Source organism: Ranitomeya variabilis, chromosome 2 (assembly GCF_051348905.1).
Source record: "Ranitomeya variabilis isolate aRanVar5 chromosome 2, aRanVar5.hap1, whole genome shotgun sequence".
NCBI lineage: Eukaryota > Metazoa > Chordata > Amphibia > Anura > Dendrobatidae > Ranitomeya > Ranitomeya variabilis.
In genome coordinates, this window is record NC_135233.1 from 164,492,713 (window position 1) to 164,512,779 (window position 20,067).

General features: G+C 42.5%; 1 long non-coding RNA gene across 11 annotated transcripts in view; it reads right to left on the minus strand.

The window, feature by feature from the left end:
• LOC143804741 (uncharacterized) overlaps nucleotides 1-20,067 on the minus strand; it is a 1,170,763-nt gene that overhangs the window by 797,556 nt on the left and 353,140 nt on the right. For 2 of the 11 annotated variants that reach the window (XR_013221090.1, XR_013221084.1), the window contains exon 1: nucleotides 9,577-9,647. The exons of the other annotated variants lie outside the window; for them this stretch is intronic. This is a non-coding gene — a long non-coding RNA (uncharacterized LOC143804741). Of the gene's footprint in view, nucleotides 1-9,576; nucleotides 9,648-20,067 lie in introns of those variants that run through there. 11 annotated transcript variants of the gene reach the window in all.

Here is a 20,067-nt window from a genome sequence, read left to right on the forward strand (position 1 = left end):
GGTAAAGTGTAGGCAAGAAACTGTACTTACTTGCCTGTCTGGAGATGTGTCAGTAATCACTTTTGTCTGCTTTGCTGAGGCAACTTGCAATTGCTCTACAGTGAAATTAGGGCTATTATTACATCTCACAAAGGAGTCATCTGCCTGTTTTGGCTTATTTCTGTGTGAGATATAATGACAACCTGTTCTGATATTACTGCACAGAAATTACAATTTGAGCACAACAGATATGTGACACATTTACGGACAGGCCATGTGGGACCGGGGACAGTACAGTAGAGGTGACTGTGCTATAAAAGGAGGAAAGCTGGTAGCAGGGTTTGTAATGTGGCACAGCTAAATTCAGGTGTACTGCCCCCCCCACACACTGACACATGCAGGAGAATAGACCAGGGGATCAGGACTGTATCATTACATCTCACCCACTGAAAAACCTGCTCTAAGCTACAGTGGGGACGTTTCTTCTTGCCTTCGAGTGTTGCTGCCTGCTTATGATTGGTCAGTGTCAAACGAGGAAAAGAACACGTCCCTAGTGAAAACTATCTGATAACACCTATTTGGAATGAATGAAAACTGACTCATTGGGGACAAATAATTTGATTGCTAATATCTCCACAACAGAGACAACATTTAGAATAAAAAAAAAGAAAAAATGTTAAAAAAATTCATTCTGCAGCCACTATCACATTCTGTGTCCAGTTAAACATGACACATTTGGTGAACGTCCTCTTTAAATGCAGATGTCCTGTAAGAGGTTAACAGCTGCCACTGGAGCTCAGCTCCACACGCTGCTGTTAGATGTGGACGATGGGTAAATAACAGCCATCATCTGCCAGGTATGGGGTGGGCTCAGCTCCTCTGCCAACGCCATATACTCTCTTTCGTACATCTATGGCACTCATTGCTAAGAGATTAACATTCTGAGCTGGGACAGATTGGCACATGGCAGTAAAATCAGGTAGTTAGCAACTACCAAAAAGTGCTTAGCCATATAGAAGAAAAAAAAGTCCCAGATAACCCCTTTACAACACCTTTGAGGAGAGCCTGCTCAGGTTTCCCTAAAACTGAATCAAGGTGGCTAAGTCAACAAAATCCTGTTCTACACTGATGAGGGTCAAGCAGTCAATTATGTAGGTGGGTTTTTGGCATGCTGTTTAATATCCCTAGTAATGTTGCCAGGCTCTTTGTAGGGTTGGACATTGATGTATTGGTACGGTAGCTATCTTCCCGAAGGTAGAACTTGCAAGATAGTTTCCTCTGGAGAAGGCTAATTTATGTATGTGTATTATTGAGAAAAAGAGTAATTGAAAACCACATACTCAATCTGGAGGGAACAAATAGACTTTTTCTAATCCTAGACAACAACTTTGAAATCATAACATTCTACATTAAATAAGATCGTCAGAAGCATAAATGAATCAGATCAAGAGGCCTGAGATGAAGAGATCATGAGAGGTGATAAAACAAAACTGTAAACTATACCAATAACGAAGCTCATCCTTCTGTCTAGTATTATAGATATCAGAAAATTTACTCTTGGAACTAGTACCATGTGTAGATCACTTTTATAACGCAATCAAAAAATATCTACGGTAATTCTTCATTACATATTTCAATTCATTGTGTCCAATGCATAACTTTCCACGGTAAGAGTATGGACTAATCAGAAAAGGCTTTAAATTCAGCAGACAATGTTGTCAAGGATTTACAGCTTGATAGAAAATAGCGATGTGTGATTATTATGTGACTGCAGACTTCTGAATCCTCACAGCACTCACATTGCACACTGTCAGGATTCTCCAGTGCCGGCAGCAAGATTGGGCTTTCATGTGACCACACGTATGGGATATGCGTACTTCGAGCCACATTCTGACTAGACTGTGCAGCCTTGCTCAATACAAGTAAGATGTGACTGGGAGTATGTGTAGCGCCCCCACTGTCGCAGGGCCGAGGGGTACCCGGTACCGGGCCTCTGAGTATTTGTTCTGGGATTGTAACGGTGGCTAGACCCGGTCCGTGACCCTGCTGAGGGGCGTACAATAAAGGTGGAGGGAATGGTGATGATGTTGTGGTGGTGCGGTGCAGGTCGCAGTAAATAACGAGGACACCAGGTTGCAGTCTCTTTACCTCTTTACTGAAGACTTCAGGATCCTCAATCCGGAATACGGTTAACTGGGCTGCGCAAGCCTGGCCGGTCCGATGGCACCTCCAGAGTTCCCTTTGCAGGTGGAAATCTGTGCCTACCTTCTAGTGCTTGTGTGTTGTAGTCCTTCCCTGCTAAGCACCACGGGATAGTCCTCACAACTGTTGTGTCTGTTTCTCGTGTTCCCTCACAACTCGATTCTGATGTTCTTTCACGTCCCCCAGATTTTATGGTTAGGACGCACCCGTATGACGGGGAGGCTCGGAGCTCTTCCGGGACTCTAGCGTCGCCCCACTCCTGTTGTTACCCCCCTGTGTCTTCCTAGGTCAATTGGGTGAGACAGCCCGCCTATAACTGACTGTCCTGCCGTAGGTTTGAAGTTTGGCCTGGAGCTCTATACTTCCTCGGCGTTCCGGCCACCGGTTATGCGCCTCAATAGGATGTTGCCTCGTCTTACAGCACGACTCCTACTGGTATTCTCCTTGTTGCGTTGATCTCGTTTCTCACTCAGCACAATGAACCTCGCTTCTTATCCTTTCTTGGGGTACCGCCGCTATATCGTGCAGGCGCGGTCCCGTAACGTTCTTCTCTGTTTGCTAGGCCTCTGCCAGGATCCCACCCCTGACAGGGACCCCTCTGAATCTTCCCCCTACAACACCCTCTGCCACAAGGTGTTGCCTGGTTCCAACCCAGTCAGCTTCTGATCTCACTTTCTGCCTAACCCCCAGTTTTACCAGATTGTGAGGAGTGGCCTAATACATAGAACCCTTAGCTCCCCCTGGAGGCCAGACTGTGAAGTGTATTGGTGACTGTGATACCTGGTCAGAAGAACTCCTTCAGTGCCATCAGACGTACCATAGCCCCCCTTAGCGGCGGAGCATCAGTACTGCAACGACCAGGACTCTGGGGCGCTGCATATGCATATCACATACTTGCAGTTATGTGTCTGCCCAGTCTCGCTGCCGCTACTGGAAAATCACCGGGCAAGCTGTGAGGATTCACAAGTCTCAGTCACATATACTGCAGACGTTCGTGATTTACTTGGGGAACCCCTTTAATAAACACTTTGACTGTTTCAGCATGGGGGAAGGAAGAGAAAAGTTCACACAGAAGCATGGATATCTCATAGACCTAAAATTCAAAACAGCTACTTGAACAAGGCAGTTGAACCCCAACTTTCAACCTGCAGTTTGAGAAAAAAGAAGCAAGATAAAGCATAACAAAGAATCATAACTTTGCAAAGACTGATAAATATTCAAATAATTAAAAAAAATATTAGTTACTCTTTGATTAAAAACCAATACAACATTTTCTCCAAATCATTAGCAAAACCAGAGATTGTATTTTAGAAGTTTATTTTACTTATATTACACTAGATGGTGGCCCGATTCGAACGCATCGGGTATTCTAGAATATGTATGCGTAGTGTATAGCACAGCCCACGTAGTATATTGCAGCCCACGTAGTATATTGCAGCCCACGTTGTATATTGCAGCCCACGTTGTATATTGCGCAGCCCACATTGTATATTGCGCAGCCCACGCAGTACGTTGCGCAGCCCATGCAGTACATTGCGCAGCCCACGCAGTACATTGCGCAGCCCACGTAGTACATTGCGCAGCCCACGTAGTACATTGCGCAGCCCATGTAGTACATTGCGCAGCCTACGTAGTATATTGTGCAGCCCACGTTGTATATTGCGCAGCTCACGTTGTATATTGCGCAGCCCACGTAGTATATTGCGCAGCCCACGTTGTATATTGCGCAGCCCACGTAGTAAATTGCCAAGCCACGTAGTATATTGCACAGCCCACGTAGTATATTGCGCAGCCCATGTTGTACATTGCGCAGCCCATGCTGTATATTGTGCAGCCCACATTGTATATTGCGCAGCCCACTTACTATATTGCACAGCCCACGTAGTATATTGCGCAGCCCACCTTGTATATTGCGCAGCACACGTATATAGCAATGTGGGCATGATATCCCTGTTAAAAAAAGAATTAAATAAAAAAATAGTTATATACTCACCTTCTGTTGGCGCCTGGATCCAGGAAGCGGTTACCGACGCTTGGGATCCACCGAAGCTCCGCCGAGCCACTCTCGCCGGCCGCCATCTTCCATTCCCAGGATGCATTGCGAAATTACCCAGATGACTTAGCGGTCTCGCGAGACCGTTAAGTCTTCTAGGTAATTTCGCAATGCATCGCCGGGAACGGAACGGAGGACGGCAGCCGGCGCGAGCGGCTCGGCGAACTACGGACGGTGAGTATAGCAGGTTTTTTGTTTTTTTATTATTTTTAACATTACATTTTTTTACTATTGATGCCGCATAGGCAGCATCAATAGTAAAAAATTGGGGACACACGGGGTTAATAGCAGCGGTTATGGAGTGCGTTACCTGCAGCATAATGCGGTCCATTACCGCCGGCATTAACCCTGTGTGAGCGGTGACCGGAGGGGAGTATGCGGGTGCTGAGTGCAGGGAGTAAGGAGCGGCCATTTTCTTCTGGACTGTGCACGTCACTGATTGGTCGCGGCAATGGTCATGGGCGTTTTGCCACGACCAATCAGCGACTTGGATTCCATGACAGACAGAGGCCGCGACCAATGAATATCCATGACAGACAGAAGGACAGACAGACGGAAGTGACCCTTAGACAATTATATAGTAGATTAGCACTGCAGAAAACAACAGGCACTGGACCCTGGGAACGTGAGTAAAGCTCAGTTTGCTTGTTTTTTTTTACACCAAACTGCACCTAGGGAGAAAACTTTCATGAAAACAGAACCTTTAATTTAGGTGTTAGTTGTCTCTTGAACTCTGTACAAAATAGCAATAAGTACAAAATCTGTCAATTATTTTGATAAATTAGAGATTTCTGCAGCCACATAAAGGGCTGAGAAATTTATAATCACGTCTCTTAAATTTAAGAGGTCCTGTCACCAGATCAAAACGTGGCCAGTTTTCATTGTTATTTTAATATCTCCAACCCTACGTCACTTACGGGGGCAGTGTTATTCTCAGCATGCCATGTATTCTTATAACATGAACTGACAGTGCGATCTCTTGCTGACTCATCAGAGCTGGTGAGGGAGAGCATTGTCACTGTGCATATTGCACAGTGACGAGAATCTACTGAGCATTTGTCGATATTAAGAAATCTGAGAATTTTCCAGGCCATGGACCCAAAACACCAAACTTTTATTCACTTGTTTATCACTTTTGCCTTGTGACATTTTCTTCATCATGATGGAAAAACATTATTCATTACCAAATTGCTCCTGGATTGTTGGGAGAGGTTGCTCTTGGAGGATGTTTAGATCACATTTTTTATTCATAGAATTTTTAGGCAAAATTTTGAGTCCACTCCCTTGTATAAATGGAACCAAACACATGAATGGTTTCAGGATGTTTTACTTTTGGCATAAGACAGGACTCGTTGTAGCGTCCGCCTTTTCTTCTCTGGGCAGTCATTCTTTCAGATGTCCCAAACAGTCTGAAGGGTGTTTCATCAAATAAAATAACTTTACCCATGTCCTCTGCTGTACAATCCCTGTACTTTCTGCAAAGTTATTTTCTCTTTTTAAAGCCCCCTTCAATCTATTTGGGGGATGTGTGACAACTACCATAAGCCCTGTGTCATGCCAAGAGTAAAGCATCCTGAGACCATTCATGTGTGTAGTTGCTTTTCATCCAAGAGAGTGGGGCCACTCACAATTTTGCCTAAGAACGCTGCAATGAATATAGAATGGAATCTAAACATTCTCCAAGACCAACTTCTTCCAACGATCCAAGATCAATTTGATGATGAACAATGCTTTGTATGCATGGCTACCCATCCCCGTCCTTGTATGCATGGCGCCCTAGCCCTGTCCTTGTATGCATGGCTCCCTGTCCTTGTATGCATGGCTACTTATCCCCTATCCTTGTGTGCATGGTTCCTATAAAAAAAACACATCCTACTTACCTTCCCTGACCACCCTCGCTGCATCTTGTTCTGGCGCCAGCAGCTTGTCTGGCCGAGGGATCACATGTCCCCATTCATTAAAGTAATGACTATTCACTCCACGCCTATGGGAGTGGAGAGGGGTGAATATTCAATACCTTAATGAGCGAGAGAAACGTGATCACTCACAGGAAGACTGACACCAGAAGCGAGGGCGAGCAGGGAGGTAAGTAGGATGTGTGCTGGAAGCCGATAGCTGTGGCTGTAACTGTGCGTGCTATAAGAGAAATGAATAATCACTGCTAGAGCAGTGAATATTCATTTCTCTTTAGAAGTGGACACAGTTACAGCCATAGTCGTCGGATCCAGCCTCTGTGACCCGCTGCTCCGCCGCTCCCCTGCCATCTTTCTAGGAAAATGACTTTTGTATAATCCGTGGGGGCATTTTCAGCACAAAAAAATGTGCTGAAAAGCTCGGCTTATACACGAGTATATACGGTAAGTGGCTCGGTGAATAAAAGATTGACATTTTGGTTTCATGGTCACAAAACTTCCTATATTCTAATCCTATTAAGAACCTGTGGTCAATCCACAAGCACTCCTATATTCTATATGAGAGAGCCGCAGCCAGACATCTCAAGAAGCTGATCTCTCGGGAGAACAATTCAATCGGCAGTTAGAAATTTGACATGCTGTATCCTTAAATTCCACTGACAACCAGTTGTCCATTGTTCCCATACACATCAGAGCATTGGGCCAAATCCATCGATATCGGCAGATTCAGCTTGCATTAGTCTAATGTGTATGGAAAATGGTGATTACTGCTGGCTTACAAAATAAAAAAGTAGAAAACTTCTCCTACCCATTACAACGATAAAAATGGCCAGCAAAAGGATTGCACGCAAATGTCATCTTTGTGCAGTCTGTTATTTTCAAGGACTCATTGACTTGCATGTGTGATTTTGATATGTAACTTGGATCCAGACATATCTTCTTGAATTTTGCCAATACTCAGACATAAAAAACATACACATGTGAACAGCACCATAAACTATAATGACTTTATATTCCTTCAGTGAAAATACATAGCTAAAATGCGTACGTGAAAACTGACACCTGAATGAGGCCTTAGAAAATGCATTGGGTCTCCATAAAAGGCCATTCTGTTTTCAACAAAGAATGCATCCCCATCACGACATATGATGCATATATACGTCATATGTCGTGTCTTCCCCTTTGATGTGGGCGCCAGCGCCCCTGTCAAGTTATCGCGGGATGTCAATGGATTGGCATTACGGCTGCCCACAGGCCAGTGTTCATAGCAGATAAGCATTTCTGCTACACATACAGTGGGGAAAATATTTGACACACTGACAATTTTGCAAGTTTTCCCACATTCACAGAATGGAGAGGTCTGTAATTTTGTGTCGTATCATAGGTACACTTCAACTGTAAGAGACAGACTCTAAAAATAAAAACAAGCAAATCACATTTTATGATTTTTAAATAATCAAATTGCATTTCATTGCATGAAATAAGTATTTGATCACCTACCAACCGGCAAAAATCCTGGCTCTCACAGACCTATTCGTTTTTCTTTAAAAGGCCCTCCTCTTCTGCACTCGTTACCTGTATTAATTGCATTCATTACCTGTATAAAACACACCTGTCCACACACTCAATCAATCACACTCCACCCTTTGGCCAAAACCAAAGAGCTGTCTAAAGACACCAGGGACTAAATTGTAGACCTGCACAAGGCTGGGATAGGCTACAGTATAATAGGCAAGCAGCTTGGTGAGAAGGTAACAACTGTTGGCCCAATTATTAGAAAACAGAATAAACACAAGATGACCATCAAACTTCCTCGGTCTGGAGCTCCATGCAAGATCTCACCTTGTGGGGTAAGAATGATTCTGAGAAAGGTCAGGGATCATCCCAGAACTAAATGGGAGGACCTGGTCAAAGACCTGAAGAGAGCTGGGACCACAATCTCAAACATTACCATTAATAACACACTACGCCATCATGGATCAAAATCCTGCAGGGCACAAAAGGTTCCTCTGCTCATGCCAGCACATGACAGGCCCATTTGAAGTTCACCATTTAGCATCTGGATTATCCAGAGGAAGCATGGGAGAAGGTCAAATGAGACCAAAATAGAACTTTTTGGTATCAACTCCACTTGTTGTGTTTTGAGGAAGAAGAAGGATGAGTACAACCCCAAGAACACTGCCCCAACCATGAAGCATGATGGGGGAAAAATTATACTTTGGAGGTGCTTTTCTGCAAAGGGGACAGGATGACTACATCGTATTGAAGGGAGGATGGATGGGGTCATGAATCGCAAGATTTTGCCCAACAACCTCCTTCCCTCAGTAAGAGCATTAAAGATGGGTCGTGACTGGGTCTTCCAGCATGACAATGATCTGAAACACAAAGCCATGGCAACTAAGGAGTGGCTCTGTAAGAAGCATTTCAGGGTCTTGGAGTGGCCTAGCCAGTCTCCAGACCCGAACCCAATAGAAAATCTTTGGAGGGAGCAGAAATTCAATGTTGCCCAGGGACAGCCTCAAAACCTGAAAGATCTGGAGAAGATCTGTATGGAGGAGTGGGACAAAATCCCTGCTGCAGTGTGTGCAAACTTCATTAAGAACTACAGGAAACGTCTGACGGCTGCGATTGTAAACAAAGGTTTCTGTACCAAATATTAATTTCTGCTTTTCTATTGTATCAAATACTTATTTCATGCAATGAAATGCAAAGTAATTATGTTAAAATCATTCAATGTGATTTTTTTATGTATTTTTTTAGATTCTGTCTCTCACAGTTGAGGTGTACCTAAGAAAAAAATTACAGACCTCTGCTTTCGTTATAGGTGGGAAAACTTGCAAAATCGGCAGGGTATCAAACACCTATTTTCCCCACTGTGTGTAGGACAAGCAATCAGAAGATCGCAGCTTCAAGTCTCCTAAGGAGAGTATTCAAACAGGTAAAAAATGTAAAAACATTTTTTTAAAATATTTAAAAAATTTAAAAAAGTTCAAATCACCCCCCTTTTGCCTCATTCAAAATTAAACAATAAAAAAATCCAAAAGCCACATATTTGGTATCGCATCCCATTGAGAGCAAGCAGAGATCTTCACAACTAAGGGATTTGTAAAGAAAGCCTAAGGTATAACTTTTCACCAGAGAATGATTAAGCTACTGTATACATGTGGAAAGCAGACAACCTTTTCTGTAGCACAATGCAAAGTCCTAAAAAGATGCTCCAGCATTGTTATGTCAGGAGATCTGCCAAACCTTCTTCAATATGATTAGTTTGGAGATATATGTTTAAAATTTTACACTGCAAGACAAATTAACAATCTCCGTTAAATATCATCAGATACTTCTTACCACACTGTATGGATTCTGATGAAGAAAAAGCTGTAATAATGCTATTAAAATAATAAAAGATATAGAAAAATAGGATATTCCTACCTCCACTGCTATGCATCCAGCAAATGATATGTGTGGGCGTAATGCACTAATCTTACCAAACGCATAGTCCGGTGCTTAACTTAAGTAATCAAGATAAACAAATACAATTTTTCCCACGGCCAATTACTAAAATAAATTTATGATCCCTGCCAAGTGCATTCTGAGCAAAATATTTTCTCACGGAAATCAGTCAAAGATCTTTTTTCATTGGAGCCATTGACAATGAGGAAATGAAAATGTACAATCACTTTTAGCTGATTATTATACTGTATGCGCATAGTAGATAATTAGCACATTCCAGTGTACATTACCAGTTGCAATCATTCACACACACTGCTGACATTTTAACTATATTTCTGTATTTTTTTTTTAAACTAAAAGCTGCTAATTAGGCATTCTTGGCCCATCACATTCACAAGTACACCTTGCCTTTTGGTTTTAAAGGGGTTATCCCAAGGATAAGCTATCAATATTATATTGGTGGAGGTATTGGCACCACCTCCGATCATCTGTTCGAAGAGGCTGTGGTGCTCTTAAGTGTGCCACAACTTCCATAACCGCAGCTGGCAGACTGGTTCGTACTCTCCTGTACTCTACTTTTCATGGCAACGATGTGAGGTATTGTAGCTCTGTATTCTTCACTTTAATGGGAACATCTTGCACAGTTGCTAAAAAGAAAACCTCTTGCACAAGCAAGTGAAAACCAAACAGTAAGCTGCTGAGTATATTGCAACGTCTTCAAACAGCTGGAGAGGAGTCAATATTTGGATCCCACTGACACTGGGGATCAAAGGTCCACCGGTAACCAACTCCAGGGCCCACCTGTAACCAACTCCAGGGCCCGCTGGTAAACATCTCCAGGTCCCACCGGTAACCAACTCTAGGGCCTAACTTCTCAGCTACACGCAAATGTGACATTATCCTCAATCACAAATGTATATAACAATGAACTGGGTAGATTGTTAAATGAATAAGATGCTGCCCCTGTCTGTACATAGAGATTCAAATATATTGTGCCAAGTACTGCTCATATAAGAGGGTGGTGGCCCACTCTTCACAGAGTGGACTCTCCTGTTCTCCAGTGGTCCAGTCCAAGCCTGCCCACTGATGTGGCCCATATTAGGGATAAGCTTATATAAAGCTGAAAAACCCCTTTATCTGCCTTAAACATTTAATTTGATATCAATATCTAAAGAGCTCTTCAGAAAGAATGTTATGAGTCCAGAAAAGGATTTTACAAACAATTGAGAATTAATGATTCATCTGACAACATGATTATTAATAAGATTTCCAATAAGTGACAACTTTCCTAGATCAGGCTATTTGTTGAGGTCAATCTAAGAGCAGAATAAACTCTAAGTATCCCAGCTATTTTATTGTGTGTCATACAAGTAGCTCTCAGCAATAGTGATTAAAGGGCATGTGTCTTCTATTAGACAAAAACTGAGCTACGGGATAAGTGTTCCAGAAGGAAACCCCAAAAATTGCCAATGAACACCTTGACAAACACCAGAAGTACAGGAACAATCTATTCAACGAATTGAAAAGCATTGCTGTATAAAAAATTCTGTTTAGGGCCATCTCACCTCCATAGAATTCACTAGAAAATCTTTATTGTAATTAACTAAACAATGGTCTCAGAGATGAGCAATTGGATTCGCAGTGCACTGATTAGGCATCCAGTCCAGTTGTGTTATTATGTAACCGTGCCCTGGATGTTCGGCTGAGAATAGCGGGCATAGAAGTGGAAACCAGCTTTCACAGAGGACTAGATGCCACACTTGGGTAGCCTAAACTCAAATACTTATCACTAGTTGGAGAAAAACCTAATGGAGACATGTCACAAAATCTTTGTGGTAAAACTAACGTTATAGCACATTCTAATATAAAAAAAACTGACCATCACATCTAAACATAAATCAGGTCTGAACAGGTGCTTACCTAAAGTCACCAACTACTCAGATACAATCAAACAAATAAGGCAGCACTCTGTAGCGCTATAGCAAGCAAACATAAAATATGAAAATTGAATTGCATTACTGCACTATAAATATGAAAAATTGAGAATGTTTAGTGCACTAATTGGCCAATTCATGCGTACCTGGTAGCCACGTTAAGGCAATTCTCGATGCCAGGATCTAATGCCATAGACACTCTGATTTATGTTTGGATGTGAAGGTCAGTTTTTTAATATTTGTATTAGCCTTCTGACTGAGCACTCCGCCCCTTAGCCTCAGGCATTTTTAATTGCAGCAGGATTCTACCCCTCCATTGAGATATAGACTTTAGTCCAGAGAGGATTCATATTAGGTTCCCAGAGACATGCAGACTGTCTATGTGAAGATTGGCATTAGGACCTGGCATCAAGAAGCACCTTAACGTGGCTGCCAGGTACACATGAATTGGCCAATTTATGTGCTAAGCATTCTCAATTTTTCATATTTCTAGGGCAGTAATGCAATTCAATTTTCATATTTTATGCTTGCATGCTATAGCGATACAGAGTGCTGCCGCCTTATCTGTTTCATAGTGCATTCTAATAACTTTCTAAATATGACTCTCATAAAACTACCTACAATTAAACAGCAGGTGTCACTGACCAAGAGTCATCAGAGTGGTGCTGTAGGGATAAGGAGTCACAGTATCCTGGCTATTAGGGCGTCAATCAAGGAATAATGGGCATGCCATGGGTGAGGATCAAGGAAGAATAGGCCTGCTCCCAATTATACAGTGTTACTTCTTACTTTTGAACATTTTCTGTTATTATCTAGCATAGTGAAACAGATGAATTTAATGTTGATGCTTGGAAAGATATTAGAAAACTTTGTTCTTAAAGATAATGTTTTCCCACTAGTCGAAAATTGAAATTCAGCTGAACGTGAATCTTGCAACATGACACTAAACTCCATGAACATTGCTGGTCTTGATAAGGGGATGTGGAGTAAGATTTCTGGCATAAGGTGCACCACTACACATCACGAATTAGACGAGATGTGGTGTCACATCTCCACCCCACCTAAGTTCCGTCCATTTTGGCAGAGACGTGAGAAAAGAGGTGAAAATGTTAAAAGTTGCAATATTTTTGCTCAATTCCATTTTGCTTCTTTTTAAACCAATTTAAGCCAGAACATAACCACTGTGAAGAATTGGGGCCAAAGAGTTGTTCAACTTTTTCCTGACATGCGCTGTATATATACTGCCAGGATCAAATGCAGGTGTCAGCTCTATCGGTCAGTGCTAGCACTGATCACGTGCGTTTAACCCCTCTGATGCCGCTGTGAATTTTGACAATGATATCGCGGGGCATCGCCGAGAGAAGGATGTTCTCCATGTTGACCCCGGACTGAGAGATGACCGTGGGTTTACCTGTCACAAGTGTGTCACGTGCTCCTGGGATCTCAGGTTAGAAAATCTTTAAGTGTTCTGAATCGCAGGTCTTCCATTTAGCCTGTGTGTTTAGTTTCCCACATTAAATGGATTTTGTTTCTTTTGATGAAAACGAGTTTATCAACCCTTTCTATGCTGGTTAGAAACATGCAGCTCCATCTCACAGCTGCTCCTGACCTGTTTTTTTTCTCTGTCTATAAAACCTGGCCAGATCTTCTCTTCCTCACCAATGAAAGTTTCCTTCTTGGTTTCCTGGAGTTGCTCTGCTGAGTTGGAAATTATTGTTCCTGCTGGAGATTGTTGTATGCTGTTTTTGGGTGTATGCTTTCCTCATTGTCCTATTCCCATTTGGTTTGTACATTCCTACCCTTCCCTATATACATCTCACTCTTTGGTCAGTATTTTGTATGTGAATTGCTTTTTGTTACCCCTGTTTTCCTAACAGGTTTACACCCCAGAATTTCTGTCCCAGATCTCCTAGGGAAGGAGACAGCTTAGGGAATAACAGGAGAACAGTAAGGAACATGGCCCAAACATTTTCCCCATCAGAGGTACCTTTGGGAGCAGGGATAGTTAGGGCCCAGCCATAGGGACAGAGCAGGGCCCCTTTCCCTAATCATGTACAATCATAGCGTGACATCACCCAGGGACAAAGGCCTATGGCCTGTAAACTCCTGCTCAGAGCAGAAACACCTCCTCCCTAATGCTTTGCAATGCAGAAGCAATGCAGAGTATTAGATCAGCAATCTGTCAGTATAGAGTTGATGTCTCATCCTGGGACAATGTAAAAAGGTAAAAAAAAAAAAGTTAATAAAAACTAAAAACTAAGATTTAAAAAAAAAATAATCACAAAATAAAGAAGAAAAAAAAGAAAAAACATTAATCCTATAAATAAATGTATTAATGTAAAAGTAAAAATAACCAAAAAAAGTACACATATTTGGTACACAATTACCAGCCCTATAAAACTGTCCCACTAGTTAATCCCTTCAATGAACATCATTAAAAAAACAAATAAAAAACTAAGCAAAAAACTATGCTTCACCATCATACCGCCGAACAAAAATTAGAATAAAACTAAATAGAAAAACAAATGTAAATAAAAATAGCGTGGCTGAAAACATCATCTTGTCCTGCAAAAAAACAAGCCTTCATACAGCTCCATCAGCAGAAAAATAAAAAAGTTAGAGCTCTCAGAATAAAGCAAAGCAAAAATAAGTATTTTTTCAAGAAAATAGTTTTTATTGTGTAATTGCGTTAAAACATAAAAAACTCTCACCCGAAATATGGATAAATTGTAGCTATCTAAATAGGGGGATGCAAAAACTTATTTTTGCAAGAAAAAGCATATTTCAGTGTGTGACAGCAGCCAAACATAAAACCCGATATAAATCTGGTATCGCTGTAATCACACTGACCCGAAGAATAAAGTACCGTATATACTCATGCATAAGCCGAGATTTTCAGCACATTTTTTTCGTGCTGAATACACCCTCCTCGGCTTATACACGAGTCATTGACCAGAAAGCCACCGGGGTAGGAGAAGCGGCAGAGCAGCGGCAGGAGTTGGCGGCTGTGGCACAGTGACAGCTGCAGCTGCCAGCTTCAAGAAGACAACATACTCACCCTCCTCGCGCCATCACTGCATCTCCGTTCCTGCATATCTGTCCCGGCGCTGGCAGCTCTTCCTCGCGCTGAGCAGTCACATGGTACCACTCATTAAGGTAATGAATATGCATGTGTCTCCACTCCCATAGATGTGGAGTGCATATTCATTACCTTAATGAGTGGTACCACGTGACCGCTGAGCACAGGAAAGCTGCTGGTGCTGGGACAATGAAGATGCAGCAATGGCGTGAGGAGGGTGAGTAGGATGGGGGTGTGAGCCATGCGGAACCAGGGGAGCCAAGCCATGCATACAACAGGGGGAGCCACACAAGGCAGGACAGGACAGGGGAGCCACACAGCAGGACAGGACGGGGGGAGCCACACATAGCAGGACAGGATGGAGGGAGCCACACATAGCAGGACAGGACGGGGGAGCCACACATACCATGAAAGTATGGGGGGAGCCATGCATAGCAGGACAGGAATAAGGGGACAATGCATACCCGACTTATACTTGAGTCAATAAGCTTACCCAGTTTTCCGTGGCAAAATTAGGTGCCTCGACTTATACTTGGGTCTCCTTATATTTTTATCATTCTGTCTCCCAAAGATTGCAGTAAGGCTCAGCTCACATTTATACTGCACTCTGCGCTGAGCGCTTGCACTGGGATTTCAGTGTAAATCTATGAAATATGTTATTCAGATGGAGCCCCCAGTGGAAGAATCCCTATAATGAGGCAGATGGAGGAACTGTGGATGCTGTCTGGCCTCTGATCAGGCATCGTCCGTCTTTTTAGGTGTGCATAAAAGCTCAGTCGGCCACAGTTTTGTTCACTTCTGAAAAAAAGGACAATGCTGAACAGAGGCCCAGCAGAGTCCAGAGTAACTCTGCTGCCTCATTATAGTGAATGGATCCCTCTGGGGTTTCATCTGAATCACGTCACTTGGAAATTTAGATGTAAACCCCAATGTAAGTGGTCAGGGTAGAGTGCCAGATAAATGCGATCCCAAATGTTAAGTAAAATGTTCCCAACTCAATCCACAAAAAAGCAAGTCCCCATTCAGGTCCATCATCTGTCAATGGAAATATAGGGGGAGTCCACTTTACTGGTAGCATAAAGGCTCTGGAAAAGTAAAATGGCTCCTCGCCTCCCAAAAGAAATTCAGCAAATTCTGCGCTCCCAAATCCAAATGCCCCCCTCTCTTCTGGGCCTCACAAGGTGCCTAAACTACATTTAGCATCCACATAGTTGGCATTTCTATAGTGATAATAGCCAGCCTAATTTACTGGTGTGTGCATCCAGAAGCATGAGCTGGGAACTACAATGTACTGGGCATTGCAATGGCAGTTTGCAATTTTCACTCAGCAACATCCACTGCTGCTTATTTCTGGAAAAAACCCATTGAGTAAAAATTATCAATACACCAGTAGATAAACTGCCAAAGGAGTATAATATCCAAAATGGGGTCACTTGAGGGGTGATTCTGCTGTTCTAGTACTTAGGGGCTCTGTATATGAAGTCCGCAAACTATTCTGGCATAATCTGTGCCCCAGGAGACAAGTGGTGCTCCTTCCCTCCCGAGTCTCGTCGTGTGGCTAAGCAGTACTATACGGCCATACATAATAATCTTTAATAATAATATTTATTTTTATATAGCGCTAACATATTCCGCAGCGCTTTACAGGTTGCACACATTATCGTCGCTGTCCAAGTTGGAGCTCACAATCTAAATTCCCTATCAGTATGTCTTTGGAATGTGGGAGGAAACCGGCGTACCCAGAGGAAACCCACGCAAACATGGAGAGAACATACAAACTCTTTGCAGATGTTGTCCTTAGTGGGGCTTGAACCCAGGACTTCAGCGCTGCTGTGCTATCCACTGCGCCACCGTGCTGCATATATAGGGTATTTCTACATTCAGCTGAAATTGTGGGACAAATTTTGTTGCTATTTTACCCATTTCCCATTGTGAAAATGTCATATCTGGGGCTAAAACAAAATTTTGGTGGTAAAAAGAAATTATTTTTTCTTCGCAGTCCAATGGAATAAAATTATTTGACACACCTGTGGTGTCAATATGATCACAGCACCCCTTGGTGAATTCATTGAGAGGTGTAGTTTCTAAAATGGGGTCACTTATGGGGGATTCTGCTGTTTTGGCACCAGAGGGGCTCGACAAATGTGACATGGCACCGTCAAGCCAGTCCAGCAAAATCTGAACTCCAATTTGGCGCGTATTCCCTTCTGAGCTTTGCACTGTGCCTCAAAACTAGTTTGCAACCACATATCAGGTATTGGTGTACTCAAGAGAAATTGCACAACAATGTTTGGGGTCCATTTTTTACAGTTACCCTGGTAAAAATTAAAAAAAATTGTGGCTAAAAGAACATTTTTATGAAATATCTTTTATTTTTTTTTATTTTTATGGCTCAAAATTATAAACTTCTATGAAGCATTTGGGGGTTCAAGGTGCTCACCACATATCTAGATAAATTCCTTGAGGGGGTCTAGTTTCCAAAATGTGGTCACTTATTGGTTGGCACATCAGGGTCTCTTCAAATGCGACATGACACCAGCAGAACATTTCATCAAAATCTGCATTCCAAAATGTCACTTCATCCTTTCTGAGCCCTGCCTTGCACCCAAACAGTAGTTTTCCCCACATATGGGGTATTAGCGTACTCAGCAGGAATTGAACAACAAATTTTGGGCCGCATTTTCTCCTGTTACCCTTGTGAAAATAAGAAATGTGGGGATAAAAAAATATTTTTGTGAGGAAAATTTTTTATTTTTTTATTTTAATGGCTTAGTGTTATAAACTTCTGTGAAGCACCTGAGAGTTCAAGGTGCTCACCACACATCTAAATAAATTCCTTAAGTGGTCTAATTTTCAAAATGGGGTCACTTGTAGGGAGTTTCCACTCTTTAGACCAGGGGTGGGGAACCTCAGGCCCCAGGGCCATTTACGGCCCTCAATGACTTTTTATCAGGCCCCCAGGCAGATTCTCAGAGACCGCATTATTGGGCAGGAATCTGTATTTTGATTGCCACCAGCTCATTAATTTCTTCTTGCTCTGTCAGCACACACGCAGTGTTCACTACTGAATACTGAAGGGCATTCAATGAAAAATTAAGTCCTGAAACCAGTGCCAGAGTCAGGATGTACTTTGTGGGTGGAGTTTGTATGGCCCCCGAAGGATGGTATAAATATCCAAATGGCCCTTAGAAGAAAACAAATTCCCCACCCCTGCTTTAGACACATCAGGGGCTCTCCAAATTTGACATGGCGTCTAATGATTCCAACAAATTTTGCATTTAAAAAGTCAAATGGCGCTCCCTTCAGAACCCAAACAGTAGTTTTCCTCCACATATTAAGTATCTGAATACTCAGAAGAAATTACACAACAAATTGTAAGCTGCATTTTTTTCCTAATGATCTTGTGAAAATAAAAAAATTGGGGATAAAAAAAAAATTTTTGTGGAAAAAAATGTGAATTTTTAAATTTTATGGATCAACGTTATAAACTTCTTCAAAGCACCTGGATGTTCAAGGTGCTCACAACACATCTAGATAAGCTTCCTGAGGGGTCTAATTTCCAAAATAGGGTCACTAGAGGGGGGGTTCCACTCTTTAGGCATGTCAGTAGCTCTCCAAACATGACATGGCATCCACTAAAGATTCCAGCAAATTTTGCATTCAAAAAGTCAAATGGCACTCCTCACCTCCTGAGCCCTGTCTTACGCCAAAGCAGTAGTTTTACTCCACAACTTAGGTATCAGTAAGCTCAGGAAAAATTGCAGATTTTGTGGTCCATTTTTTCCTGTTAACCATGCAAAAATAAAAAAAAATTGGGTTTAAATTAAAATTTTTATGAAAAAAATGAAATATTAATTTTTTCCTTACACATTCCATTAATTCCTGTGAAGCACCTGAAAGCTTAATAAACCTCTTGAATGTGGCTTCCAACACCTTCAGGGGGGCAGGTTTTAGAATGCTGTCAGTTTGGGGTATTTTCTGTCATATGCCTCTTCAAGTCACTTCAAATGTGATGTGGTCCCTAAAAAAATGGTTATGTAAATGTTGTTGGAAAAAAGAGAAATTGCTGGTCAACGTTTATCCCTTATCTACTTTACATCAGCACAATTTTAGTTAGGAAGTTATATGTTGGAAATGTTATTTATTAAGTATTTTGGTGACATAACTCTAAATTTCAAAATTTTCAAAAAAGTTTTACCAAATGTCCAATATTTTAACAAATAAATCCAAGTGTTAGGGTTGGCGGAACGCACCGAATATATTTATTAATGAGATAGGTGCGTTCGCAACCCGGGATCCACCGTGCAGGAAAGAACCTGCTGCTAAGTGAGGCGGTGAAGTAAATTAGAATAAACGAACTCTACTTCACAGAGCCCGTAGTAAAGAGAACGTTGTGCCCTGTTTAGCTCACAGGGAACACAGCTACTGAGAAGAACCGACAGTGGTCATGCAGTCCCAACCAAACACGCTGCTCCTCTCCGGTGGAGCCGGAATTCTAATGGCTATTAGCCAGCCCTGAATTCACTCATGAGAAACTCCTCGCCGGAGGTGCCAGCATTCTAGGGGTTTATTTCAGCCGGGTCCCTGACCACACACACGACCACACTGGCGCTGAGCTCGTACATATTTGATACTAGCACATGGCCGTGCGGTCATGAGAACCCTTTATAGTCGCAGCACCTACAGGACCTTCCAAGAAGGACCAATGGAAATTGCTGCAGTACCTGAGCATGTGACCCTAAACCTCCACTGAGAGACCTTGCCCTGGGCATGCTCAGTGTGTGCAAAGCAGGACTTAGTCCTAGCACCTACAGGACCTTCCAAGATGGACCAATGGAAGTTGCTGCAGTACCTGAGCATGTGACCCTAGATCTCCACTGAGAGATCTTGCCCTGGGCATGCTCAGTGTGTGCAAAGCAGGACTTAGTCCCAGAAAAGCCTGCTCGCCGCAGAACAGTGCAGGGTACAATAGTAAAGCCTGGAGGGGCAGCAATAACCCTTTGCACAGTATCAGATTCAGTGAGACGCTGGGACCGACGTCTCCGCTGAGCAGGCTCCACTGTGGCCGATGCAGAATGGGAGACCGCAGCAGACATGGCTCGAGATTCCCCCTGTGCAGCGGCAGGAACTCGACTCCTAACACCAAGTCATAACGGACAAATTTTACCACTATAATGAAGTACAATATGTCGCGAGAAAACTGTCGCAAAATCGGTGGGATCTGTTGAAGTGTTCCAGAGTTATTACCTCATAAATTGACACTCGTCAGAATTGTAAAATTTGGCCTGTTCAGGAAGGTGAAAACAGGCTTCTGAGTGAAGGGCTAAAGGTCAAGTCAGAGTTTGTATCTCAATCAAATTTAGATGCTGTGGGGAATTCAAAACAGACTGTGTACAAGTGTGTGCAATAAACCCTTCCAGCATTGCAATTCTTAAAAATGTCCTCCAATGAACTTTT